Genomic DNA, 12,823 nt, shown 5'->3' on the forward strand with positions numbered 1-12,823 from the left:
CTGGAGGAGGGCATGGCAACCCACTTCAGTATTCTTGCCTGGAGATTCTCATGGACAGAGGAATCTGGTGGGCTATAGTCCACGGGTCGCACAGAGTCAGACATGACTGAGCACACAGCATGCGTGATAATGACCACTTACAGAACTGTTACTATTACTCACTTTCCTTGCTTCGTTTTAAACAAGTTGTTCTTTTCTTTTGGTTGTGCCCCAGTGCATGGGGGCATCTTAGTTCTCCACCAGGACATGCTCTCTGCAGTGCCCTAACCAGCGATGGCCAGCCAGAGCATTCCCTGCTTCATTTAATTTCCTCCCCAAGCTTGCACATTGAGTTTATTGGATTCCTTTTGCAGCTGGGTCCACAGAGGTGAAATGATTCACCCAGGGTCACACAGGTGGAAACTGGCAGAGCCGGGAGTTGGAACTAGGTTCATCTGGTTCCAAAAATTAAGCTTCCTTCCTTTTGCACCAAGGAGCAGGGGCTTTTCCTAATGCTTGGTGACGCTATTGAGAGATAACCACTATCATCTGTTGTATCTACTCTGTATGGAAAGCCACACACTTTGCTGCCATCCCTGATCTCAGGAGACGTTCCCAGCAACCCTTTAGGTACGGCACAGACACCCACATTTTACAGGTGATGGACGGAGGCTCAAAGTGGGCTCCAAGGTCTGTGATCCCACCTACTACACTGAGGAATTGAAAATAGCCTAAATGCTTGATAAGCTTATTCTTGAAATATACTGAAAAGGAAACACAGTTCTAGCACTTGGATTCCTCAGCTCTCCTAGATTTAGCCTCTAGGGGATAATCAGAACAACTTTTGCAGCCTCTACCACATCCTATAATGGCCACGATCCCATTGATCAAGCTGCCATTAGGTGTCAGATGCTGTGCGGAGCCCTTTTCATTTATCAGCTCATTGGTTTCTCCCAGACATCCTCTAAGCGAGGCATTCCAAAGAGCCCCATTTTGAGGATGGGGAAACTGAGACTGTGAGGTAAGGTCACCCAGCTGGAAGGATGTGAGGGAGCATTCACAACCAGTTCTGCCAAATTCCAGCATCTACTCTCGAAGCTGCTATATTTTACTTCAAATTTGATGCAAACTCATTCTGTGACCTTGAGCGAGTCTTTTAATCTCTGGGGCTTCTGTTTCTTTTTCTGTTTAAAAAAAAAAAAAAGAAAGAAACGAGGAGGGGGGTGGGGTAGCAGAACTCCAAATCCCGAAATCCCTCGGGAACAGAGACAGTGGTGGGGGTAGGTTAGCAGGAGAGAATTAAGAGTCAGCAGGATCAGACTCCCTGAGGGAAATACTCTGAGTCATTTTCAATGATTTCAGGAATTTCTGGAGGTCATGCTCAAGAATTGGGAACGGCAAATGCGTTTTGGCTTTTTCATCAAGATGAATTGATTCCTAATGGCCACTTGGAAGCACAGAGTTGAGAAGGATTTGCTCAGTGGGAAAGACTGTCCGCCATCGATTGGTGCTGTCTGCCATCCTGTTCGTTTCGTGCTGTCTGTCTTGCGTGCAGGATTAGCAGTTGGTGCAAGCGCTGAGGTTATCTGCTGAGTTTTGTCTGGAACTTAACAACAAGAAGTCCATGTTCGTTAAAATAAAAAATTAAGCTAATGTTTTTGGTGGTTCAAATTTTACATTTGAAAAATACAATAGGATTCCATAAAGATTTATTTTTTTGAAAGGAATACTGTGAAAAGTCTGTCTTCTGACTTCTTGACATCCAGAAATACCCTTCGCCCTAAGGTATTATCATCTTTTACTGTGTAATTTCGAGAATACTATACGCAGATTTAAGCATATATATTGTTGTTGTTGTTTAGTTGCTCAGTCATGTCTGACTCTTTTGTGACACCATGAACTGCAGGCTTCCAGCTTCATCTATCCATAGGATTTCCCAGGCAAGAATACCAGAGCAGGTTGCCATTTCCTTCTCCAGGAGAATCTTCCCGACCCAGGGATTGAACCCGTATCTCCTGTTTTGCAGGCAGATTCTTTACCACTGAGCCACCAGGCAGTGTTTGAGTCCTCATACAGCTGAATCTGTGGGCCAGTGGTAAAGAATCCCCCTGCCAATACAGGAGACCCAAGAGACATGGGCTCAGTCCCTGGGTTGGGAAGATTCCCTGGAGTTGGAAATGGGAACCCACTCCAGTATTCTTGCCTGGAAAATTACATGGACAGAGGAGCCTGGCGGGCTACAGTTCGTGTGGTTGCAAAGGGTCGGATACAGCTGGGCTGAGTGAACGCAAGTATTCATAATAGTTATTTTTCACTAAAATAAGTTTGTTTATGCTAGCCTGCGATGAATTTATTATTTTACTTAATACATACTTTAAAATCTTTTGAACTTGAATTTTGAATATGCTAAATGTTGATAGACACAAACAAAATTTTTCGGTGTCTGCTACAATTTTTAAGGGTAGAGAGGGGTTTTGAGGGCAAAAGTTTTCATCATTGCTGCTGTATGCCATGGAGGCAATATATCAGATGCAGAGACTGGCCTGTTTTTTTTTTTCAAAGGCTGTGCAGTGGTCCCTTGAATGGAGGTAATTTACTTTAACAATAAACTCATTTTTATTACAAATGTAATACTTAGTCATGATTTTCAAATTTAAAGAGCCAGAGAAGGATAGAAAGAAAAAAGAATAACTTTCTTCTCATTTTTCTCAATCCCAGTTTTGATCCCCAGGGGGAACAATTTTTATCAGTTTCTTCTAGATCAGCGGTTCCCTGCTCAGGGTGATTTTGCCTCCAGGGAGCATCCGGCAATGTCTGGAGACATTTTTGGATGTCACAACTGGGGAGCGGGTGTTATTGGCATATAGTGGGACCAAGGATGCTGGTAAGTGGCCTACAATCCACAGGACAGTCCCCCACCAACAAAGAATGATCTGGTCCAAGAAGTGACTAGTGCTGGGGTGGATAAAAGCCTTCTTTAGACATTATTTGTTTGTTTATATGTTCTCTCCTGCTTTTTTTCCCTAACCTTCATTTTTATTAACACAAATGATATTTTGCTAAATCAATTTTAAAAAGTGACTCAACCCATAGGGGATTAGGGATCCCTTTGAACACCAGATAAACCCCCCCAGAAAGCAATATCCATATTTACAAAGTTTTGTACATAATTTCAGGAGCTTCACAGTCACTAAGTGAGCCCTGCCAGAATCTCCTGGGTGTGGGATTTTTGTTTGCTTTTTTGTTTTTTACAGATTTACTTGTTCATGTATTTTTGGCTGCACTGGGTCCTTGTTGCTGTGTTTGGGCTTTCCCTAGTGGTGGCGAGCAGGGGCTACTCTCTGCTTGCGGTCCTCGGGCTTCTCACTGCGGTGGCTTCTCTTGTTGCAGAGCACAGACTCTAGGGCATGTGAGCTTCAGCAGTTGCAGTGTGTAGGCTCAGTAGTTTTGGTTCCTTGGCTCAAGAGCAGAGGCTCAGTGATTGTGGTACATGGGCTTAGTTGCTCCATGGCGTGTGGGATCTTCCTGGACCAGGGATCAAACCCATGTCCCCTGCATTTGACTCTTAACCTCTAGACTACCAGAGAAGCCCCAGCTTTTATTTTCTGGCCATGCCATGTGGTATGTGGGATCTGAGTTTCCCCACCAGGGATCGAGTCCTGCGCCCCCTGCAGTGGAAAGGCAGAGTCTTAGCCACTGGACCACCGAGGAGGTCCCCAAGGATGTGTGATTTTCGAATCACAGCCCTAGAGCACCCCATCCAGAGAGAGAGATCACTAACTTTGCACCCCTCGATCCCTTCTTAGACAAGAGGATGAAGGGGCAGAGAGAGCAATAATTTGGTTCTGGGTCCTTTAGGGAGGCAAGGCAAAGCAAAGATTGGAACTCGGGCCACCTGACTCCCCAGCGCTGGAATATTTCCACTTCACCCTGAATGAGGACGTTTTAGAAACGCTGATCTTCTCTTCCTGGTACAGCGGGGAAACACGCCACCAGCACTCTGTTCCTCTTGAGAAAACACAAAAGGCCCAGCTGTTGTTGATGAGAAACACTCAGGCACCTGGGAAAAAGCACATTCAGGATGTGAGGCGGGGGAGAGGGCTTGGGCAGGGACTGCTAGGGGGGTAAGGGACCCTGAAATATGCAGCCACTCGCTCCCTGAGTCATTCATTCATTCCTTCATCCATCCATTCATTCTGCATCTGTGAACTGCAGCTTCCTGTCTACCAGGGCTGGGTTCTGGGGGACACCAGAGTGAACTAGACCCCTGCTTGTCCTGAACAGCTCCTTGCTCTACTGCGGGAGCCCGACCGTTGGACCAGTCACAATGCAGGGTGACTGTGCTCTAATGGGAACACTACCAGGCGTGGAGGAAGCACAGTTGTAACACTTGATGCAGCCTTGAGAGGTCAGGGAAGGCTTCCTGGAGGAAGAGGCAACTCAGTTGAATCTTTAAGAGCAAGTAGAGGGTTTGTCATATGGATGAGCAACGGAAAGGGAGTCTGGAAAAGGGAGCCACACTCAGAAAACTTGAAAGCATGAAGGAGCGGGACACGGTAGGGAAAAACAACTCCAGCTTGCAGTAGGCATTGGGAAGTTTCCTGGTGGTGCAATGGTTAGGAGTCTGTGCTTTCACTGCTGAGGGCACGGGTTCAATCCCTAGTCAGGGAACTAAGATCCTGCAAGCCTTGCAGCATGGCCAATAAAATTAAAAGGCTACCTTGTAGGAGGCAGCAGTGGGGTGGCATAAGATGAGACTGGTGACCTTGGCAGAAGGACACAGGTGAGGAGCTTAGCTTTTTCCCCTGAGGGTAAGAGAGTTCCATCGGAGAATTCTGAGCAGAGGAAGAACAAGGACAGTTCTGAATGTTAGAAAGGGGCCAAGTGGAAATTGGACTTCGGGGGAAGGGAACCAGTGGTAGGAGCTGATGGTACAGTCTACCCAGGAGCAGGTCAGAGAGGAGGAAAAGGGACCCTGGAGGGAGACGAGTCTATGTACGGGGACTGGCTGGTTGTCAGGAGCAGGGGAGGGGAGACACTGAGGAGGCCCCCAGTGAGTTTCACAGTGCCCTGTGATTTACAAGGCATACTGCTTACCTGTGCTGCATAACAAGTTACCACACGCACGGGGACTTAAAACAACACGTGTTTCCTATCTCACAGTTTACCGTGGAATCTCATACAGTTCAACAGGGTCTTACAAGCCTGAAACCAAGAAGTCGGCTGGCTGGGTCCTCATCTGGAGGTTCAATTAGGAAGAGATCCACTTCCACTCCCTCAGGTTGAATAGAATTCATTTCCTGTGGTTGTGTGACTGAAGTTCCTGTAGCAGTTTTTTTTTTGTTTGTTTTGGGGGGGGTGGTTTTTGCCTTGTGATCTTTTCAAAACCTTAGTTCCCTGACCAGGGGTTGAACCCAGGCAGGGGTGATGGAAGTGCTGAGTCCTAACTGCTGGACTGCTAGGGAACTCCTTCATGTTTTGATTATTGACTATAGCTGTGCTATGAACATTGGAGTGCATGTATCTTTCTGACTTAGCATTTTCGCTGGATATGTGCCCAGGAGTGGGATTACTGGATCATATGGTAATTCTGCTTTTAGTTTTTCAAGAAACCTCCATGCTGCTCTCCAGAGTGGCTGCACCAACTGACATTCCCACCAACATTCTAGGAGGGCTCCCCTTTCCCTACACCCTCTCCAGCATTTCCATTCTAACTAGCGTGAGCTGATTCTTGACTCTTTCTAAAAGAGACCACCTGACCAGGTCAGGCCCACCCAGGATAATCTTCCTTTTGACTAACTTCAAATCAACTGATTAGGGACTTTAATTACACATGCAAAATCCCTCCCTCTTGTGTATAATGTAATCTAATCACGGGGATGACACCTCATCCTATTTTATAATCTTGCCCACATTCAAGAGGAGAGAATTCTACAGGGGTGTGTGCACCAGGTGGTGGGGATATTGAGGGTCATTTTGGAGTTCTGCTTACCATATGAGACCAGGGGGTGTGAGGCTGGAGGACCTGCTCAAGGTTAGGGGCTTGGCAGACCTATCTCTCGGAGAAGGCGATGGCACCCCACTCCAGTACTCTTGCCTGGAAAATCCCATGGATGGAGGAGCCTGGTAGGCTGCAGTCCATGAGGTCACTAAGAGTCGGACACAACTGAGCGACTTCACTTTCACTTTTCATTTTCATGCATTGGAGAAGGAAATGGCAACCCACTCCAGTGTTCTTGCCTGGAGAATCCCAGGGACGGGAGAGCCTGGAGGGCTGCCGTCTATTCGGTCGCACAGAGTCGGACACAACTGAAGCGACTTAGCAGCAGCAGCAGCAGCAGCAGACCTATCTCTGAGCCTACAGCTTCTAGGTCTTCAGGTTAATTCATGGGAGACTTCAGTTAATGCAAGATGAATTCAGGAGCAAACTTAGAAATGAGAGCTGAAAGGGTCCATTTTCTGCAACACCCCTCTGAAGAGTCCTTCCATGAGCTGAAGGCTTGTTCAGTGGGTCTAACATTTCTAGGATGCAGAATGAAATTCAGAGATGCTGGACTTCGTTTACTTAAAAGGATAAACATGTGATCCAGACATTCCACCCCTATCTATATATACATCCAAAGTGAAAGTGAAAGTTGCTGAGTCATATCCAACTCTTTGCGACCCCATGGACTTTACAGTCCATGGAATTCTCCAGGCCAGAATACTAGAGTGGGTAGCGTTTCCCTTCTCCAGGGGATCTTCCCAACACAGGGATCGAACCCAGGTCTCTTGCATTGCAGGCAGATTCTTTACCAGCCGAGCCACCAGGGAAACCTGCTATACACCCAAGAGACATGAAAAAATGTTGCCACAAAAAAAGTGTACACAAATGTTCACAGTAGTGTTACTCAAGTGGCCAAATCCAGAACTAACCCAAATATCCAGTAGACAAATGTGGTGTATCCATACAATGGAATATTATCCTGCAATAAAAGGAAATGGAGTACTGATACATGAATGAACCTTGAAGACATGATGCTAAGTGAAAGAAGCCCATCACAAATGAACGTATATGATTCCCTTCATATGAAAAGTCTAGAACTGGCAAATCTATCCAGACAGAAAGTAGATTAATGATTGCGTAGGGCTGGGTAGGGTATGTGGGGAGATGGAGGGTGGTGGCTGGCTGAGGGGTGTGTGACATCTCCTTGGAATAATGAGAATGTTCTTAAGGGTGTCCAAGGTGGATGCCCTATTTTATAAGTATAGTTAAAAGCCCTTGAACTGTACACTTGAAGCGGGTGAATTGCATGGCATGTGTGTTCTATCTCAATAAAGTTGCTAAAAAAACAGAGAGAAAAAAGATATGCCCTCCAAAAGAAGAAATCATAAGTCTAGTACTTAACGCCACAAAATTCTTCTAACCAACAGAAGAATTAAAAATACTTCTAGGGAGGAAAATGAGGTCTACATGAGTTAAAGCCTAATCTACCAGAGTGAAGAATCTATGATGTATAATGTTGATGCATCTAGAAGATCATTATTTAGGGATGTAAAGGCAAATAAGAGAAGAAAGAGTTGAAAATGGTAAAAGACTTCCAGTAAGAAGCAAGATTTGAGGTGGAACAGACTGCATTCTTTTTATTTACGATCTTTGGCTACTGACACCTAGTGAGTAGAGTTCCCTGGATGCTGGGTAGCCCCCTGCCCCCATCCATCACAGAGAATCATCCAGCCCAAATGTCAGTAGTTCTGAGGTTTAGAAACCCTGGCTTACTTTATCATCTTCATGTTGTTTTCACCCTTTCAAAGTATCTATTTTTGCTTATTTATAGTTCCCCCAGTTAGGATATAAACATCTCCCCCATACTCCAGCCGAAGAACCAGGAAGCAGTGAAAAATATCAGTTTCTGGAATCTGAAGACTTGACTCGGTGTTTCCATTGTTACCGCTTCCTATTTGCAGGCTGTGTTTACCTCTCAGCCTCAGTTTTCACGTCTTTAAAATGGGAGCTAAGAAGAGAACCCAGAAGACCTAGTCCATGCCTGCAAATCATTTCGAATCTGTAACCTTCAGCAGTCAATTCGTATCTATTACCATTGCTGTCCACGTCTCTCTCCTCCTCTCTGACGAAAGAACCGAGGCTGAACAAATGTTTCTCCGATGGGTGAGTTCCAGGCCCCTTCCCTGGAGGCTGGTGTTTATTTGCTTCTACATCAAGGATGTCAGAATGCTAACCCTTTCCCCTGTGGGGCACAGTGAAGATTCAGTAAACTTACCTGTGAAATTCCAGTGGAAATCTGAGATGCTGCTTCGGGGGAGGTAGTTGGATGTGTGGGGAGCACAGGGTTTCTCTGTCTTCTGCCAGAGCCTCCCCCCTACCACCAGCAGGGAGGAGCTGACACAGGAAGAACACAAGAATGGTTACCCTGCTCTGAAGTTCATCACCTTTTGCTGACCAGTCATAGCAACTCCCTGCAAAGAGGCTGCTTCATCTCCAGACCTGACTTTGTATTTCCTGGGTGATCATGGGAAAATCACTGCACATCTCTGAGCCTCAGTTTGCTCATCTTCAATATGGGAACATCAGCACCCACGCTGCAAGGACTCAGCAAGGATTCCATGAGACAGTATGCAAACTCGATAGCCCAAGTCTGTGGCTAAGGCTAGCTTTTAGTTTTAGAGTTTTTGTTTTGTTTTCTTAACTGGGGTATTGTTGCTTTTCAGTGTTGTGTTAATTTCTGCTGTACAAAGAAGTGAATCAGCTATATGTACACATATATCCCCTCTCTTTCGGACCTTGCTCCCATCTAAATTGACATTTCTCCAAAGAAGACATTCAAGAGGCACATGAAAAGATGCTCAACTTCACTAATTATTAGAGAAAGGCAGATCAAAACTACAATGAGGTATCACCTCACACCAGTCAGAATGAGCCATCATCAAAATATCTACAAACAAGAGCTTTTAGCTTTTGATTCCATTTCCGTGAACACACAGTCTTGAAACACTGCTTGTCTAGAGCAGCCTATAGAGACCTTTTCTCACCCGTGTTCATGTTTAATTGCAGGCGAGTTTTTGCTCCCATTATAACTGAGTCTAGAATAGAGGAAATGTTTTGCCCAAGGTCACACACTGGCTACAGGCAGCTCTGAGGTTTGAATCCCCAAACCAAACTTTCTGACCCTTATCTCAGATTTTCTACCGTGAGTTGCCCCACCTTCTACCCACTGGCTAGTTCTAGAACTTGCAAATCCACACATCTCAAAACTGTTACATAGCCCTCCAACTCAACCCCAGACAGACTTCTTTAAAAACTTATTTCCACTCAAGCTTCATACATCCTACTTTTCTCCTCACTCCCATCCCTATCTTGGGGGGAATCTAACTCTTTGAACTAGAGGTGGGTAGGGGCTAAGAAGAAAAAAAAGATATTGGTGAAACTCAAAAGGCTTTCGATCCTGGCAAATTGAATATAATTTTATTTTCAGTGGCTCTTTGCCCTTGCCACTTGGTGGGGGGTGAATGGTGGGGAGACTCGGGGAGGTGGAGCTTTTCCTTGGGTTTGGGGAAAGGGGAGAGCTCCTGGGGTCCTTTTTAAAAGGCCCTCCCCTCATTTCCGGCCGCTGCTGCCAGCCTTGGCTGGGCGCCTGGATCCTGTTGCTATGACGACAGGAAGAGGCGGTGGCGGCGGCAAGCGATGCTGTGGAGAGATGGAGGCTAGTGGGGGTGGGGTGGTGGCTTTGAAATGGGGATGGGGGTAGGGAGCCGAGGCTGGGGCCGCGGGCGGGGGCGGGGGCAGGGGGAGCCTTTCTCTCTGACCTCCTCCGTTCGATGGAGCCTGGCCCCTCTATTTTCCTCCGGCTTCTTTTGGATGCCTCTTCCGTCTCTACCTCTGTCTCTCATTCCCTGGATCTCTCGCTCCCCCAGCCCCAGTCTGTCCCCATCTGTCTCCCTCTCTGGGTCTCTCTCTTCCCTTCTGCACCTGCCTTTCTGTCTCCAGGCACTTTCTGCCACTCAGCTCCCGCCTGCCTAAATTTCTTTCGTGTTCTCTCTCTCCTCTCTCTCTCTCTAGCGTTCTTCTCTCTATTGGGACCGTTGCCCCCAGCCCCAATTTCTCTCCCAGCTTCATCTCTCCTCTCCTCTCCCCCTCTCTCTCCCTCATGCTCTCAGTCTCTCTCTGTCTGTCTCCCCCCATCTGTCTCTCCTCCCCCTCTCTGGATGACTCTCTCTGTCTCTTCTTTCCTCCTGCTACCCAGATCCTGACCCCCCATCCTCTCCCTCGCCAGAATCTTTCCCCACCCCCATCTCTCCCCCGTCTCTGGCTTTCTCTCTTTCCGTCTCTGCCTCTGTCCCCTTCTCTCTCTGGGTATTTCGCTCTCTCTGTGTGTGTCTCCCTCTCCAACTTCCTTCTGCTACCAGCCGCTGCCTCCCCCAATTTTCTCCCTCCCCCATTTCTGTTTCCCCGACTCCGGGTCTCTCTCTTTCCGCTTCTCCTGGCTCCGTCTCTCTGCCTCCCTCTCTGGGTCTCTCTCTTCTTCCCCAGCTTCTTCCTGCCAAGCAGACCCTGCCCCCCATCACTTCCCTCCCCCCCTCTCCATCTCCTCTCCGTGGCTCCCCATCCTCGGCGGCTCCCCTCCCCCCTCCCTCCTCCTTCCCTCTCTCGTCCTCCAGCTCCGCACTTTACCCGGCGACACGAGAACCAAATTGTCTCCTCACCTTTTTTTTTTTTTTTTTCCCCATCCCGACCCCCTCTCCCTCAGGGGCCCGAGCTCAGAGCTGCCCCCAGCCTCCCCTCCCAGCTCAACACCCCCATTCCCCCCGGTCCACCTCCTCATCACCGCCCCCGACCAGGTCGGACGCCTGGGTCCCTCGCTGCTGGGGGAGGGGGAGCAGTGAGAATTGGGAGCCCCAAGGGCTGTTCTGGGGGGGTTGCCGACAAGGGGGCTCAACGTCCCCTCCCCAGTGCATCGGAGAGTTGACCTATCGTTAACAGAGGTGAGACAGATCTTTTTATTAATCGGAGGTGGGTGGATGTGTAGAAGGAAGGCTCTGTGACACCCCCCCCCCCCCCACCAGTTCTGGAGGAAGGAGCTGGTCCCCTTCCGAGGCAGAGGGGAAGATGACCCCTCTCATATACCGGAGCTCTCGAATTGGGGGATCCCCTGCTCCCTCCTTTGCTGCCGCTGACAGGGGGACGAAAGGAAGAACCCCTAAAACCAAGCAAATTGCCCCCAAAATCGACAAAATGAAAAGATCTTCCGATCTTGATTTGATGGAGAATTTCGCTGAGTGGCCTCCTCTTCCATCCCTTCCTTATCCCAGGGATGGGGGCTTTAGGGAGCCCCCGCAGGGGCAGGGGTACATCCTGGGGTCACAGCCTCACCCCATGTGGAGGCAGGAATTTGCTAGGACAGTGGAGGTGATGCTGCCGGTGGTGAGGGGCACAGATGCGGAGAGAAGAGGCCGAGAGGCGGACAGGAGGGTAAACTCAGCATCTTTCTGGAGAGGAGAGAGGGGAAGGGTCCAGAAGTGAGGAGAAGTGGTGGTGGGGTGGGGGAGGGGGGGGTGTCTGGGGATGACAGAGTCCAGGGCACTGATGAATCGGCCGGGCCAGGGGCCGCGCGTGGGCAGGCAGGAGTGGAAGGGAGGAGAGAACACACGTGTGGGGCCCCAGTTGCCATGGAGACACCCCCCCCCATAGACAACCTTTCCAACACCCCTCCTTGGAGCAGACCCAGTGAGGGCCAGCTGATGGGGGCGGAAGAGGCCAAGGTCACCCTGATATGGGACCCAGTATGGGGTTGGTTCCCCCCTCCCCTCCCCTAAGGCTTCCAGGTTCTTAACTGGAATAGGGGTTTGGGGAAAGAAGTGTAGGAAAGTGAGTGGTGGGAGCAGCTAAGGGATGTATGCCTGGAGTGGGATGGAAGAGGCAGGGCCAGGGGGCATGGTGGTGGGGTGCTGTGGGAGAGGAATGTGAATGGACACTTGGGAGGGGGTGCTGAGTGGGAAATTATTCCTGCTTGAATAAGAGTTGTAATCTTGGGGATCAGATTTTTCTGGGGGCACCATCTATGGAGGGGAGCTTTTAAAATTTGGAAGAAAAATGAATGTACAGCATATGTTGCTGCACAGGTGAAAGAGCAGGGGGAGGTCTGGGGGTGTTCCCAAGAAGGGGAGTTGGGGGTTGCTGGAGAGCCATGAACGGGATTCTCTTGAGCAGAAGAGATGTTGGGAGCCAGAGTGAGTGGAGCAGGATGGCAGGAGTTTATGGCATTGATTCTTCACGATGTGAAAGTCAGGGTAGAGGTGAGGGGAGGAGGTTCTTGTAAGTTCAAGAGAGAGTGGGAGGTCAAAGTGAGCTGGGGAGATCTGGAGTTGATGGGGCTTATCCTCATGCGTGACAGACAGGGTTCGGACTTACTGGGGAGCTGGTGGGGGGGCAGGGTAATAGAGTGGGGGGATGCTCGGCAGGGGCTGGGGGATTTCCTTCCACCGCTGAGAGATCACAGGTCCAAGCTTGGCAGATTTCTGAATGGAGAGGAGTTTGGGGTCTGGAGAAAGGGATTCCTGTGAGTAGAAAATGCCATGCAACTCACGGAGGAAATTTTTCTTAATGGAGGAGAAAGCGATGGCTATGATGAGTTTGTCTAAGTTAATCCATTTCGGAAGACTCCCATAAGGAAACGAGAGAATGGGGGGTTTTCCTTGAGTCCAAGACATGGTAGGGGATGGGAGGATGGTCCAAGGGAGTCAGGTGGGGGCAGTTAGGGGGGATGTCATGGAGATGGGGGCCATTCTTCTAAACCGGAGAGTCCAACACTGTTGGATTGTTTAAAAGAATTCCCTGGGGAGCTTCTAA

The 12,823-nt window shown here is 48.7% G+C and overlaps 2 long non-coding RNA genes across 2 annotated transcripts; one reads left to right on the forward strand and one right to left on the reverse strand.

Annotated features, from left to right (window-relative positions):
- Positions 1-41: 41 nt before the first annotated feature.
- LOC123330163 lies at positions 42-1,503 on the forward strand. Its single transcript, XR_006545890.2, has 2 exons — positions 42-609; positions 1,342-1,503. It is a non-coding gene; the product is annotated as an uncharacterized LOC123330163 (long non-coding RNA).
- Positions 1,504-3,025: 1,522 nt separating this feature from the next.
- On the reverse strand, positions 3,026-5,086 carry LOC123330164. The gene is made up of 2 exons (XR_006545891.2): positions 4,700-5,086; positions 3,026-4,039 (listed from the first exon to the last, which is right to left on the reverse strand). It is a non-coding gene; the product is annotated as an uncharacterized LOC123330164 (long non-coding RNA).
- Between the last annotated feature and the right edge of the window lie 7,737 nt (positions 5,087-12,823).

The sequence above is a fragment of the Bubalus bubalis genome, chromosome 18, assembly GCF_019923935.1.
Source record: "Bubalus bubalis isolate 160015118507 breed Murrah chromosome 18, NDDB_SH_1, whole genome shotgun sequence".
NCBI classification, from domain to species: Eukaryota; Metazoa; Chordata; class Mammalia; order Artiodactyla; family Bovidae; genus Bubalus; species Bubalus bubalis.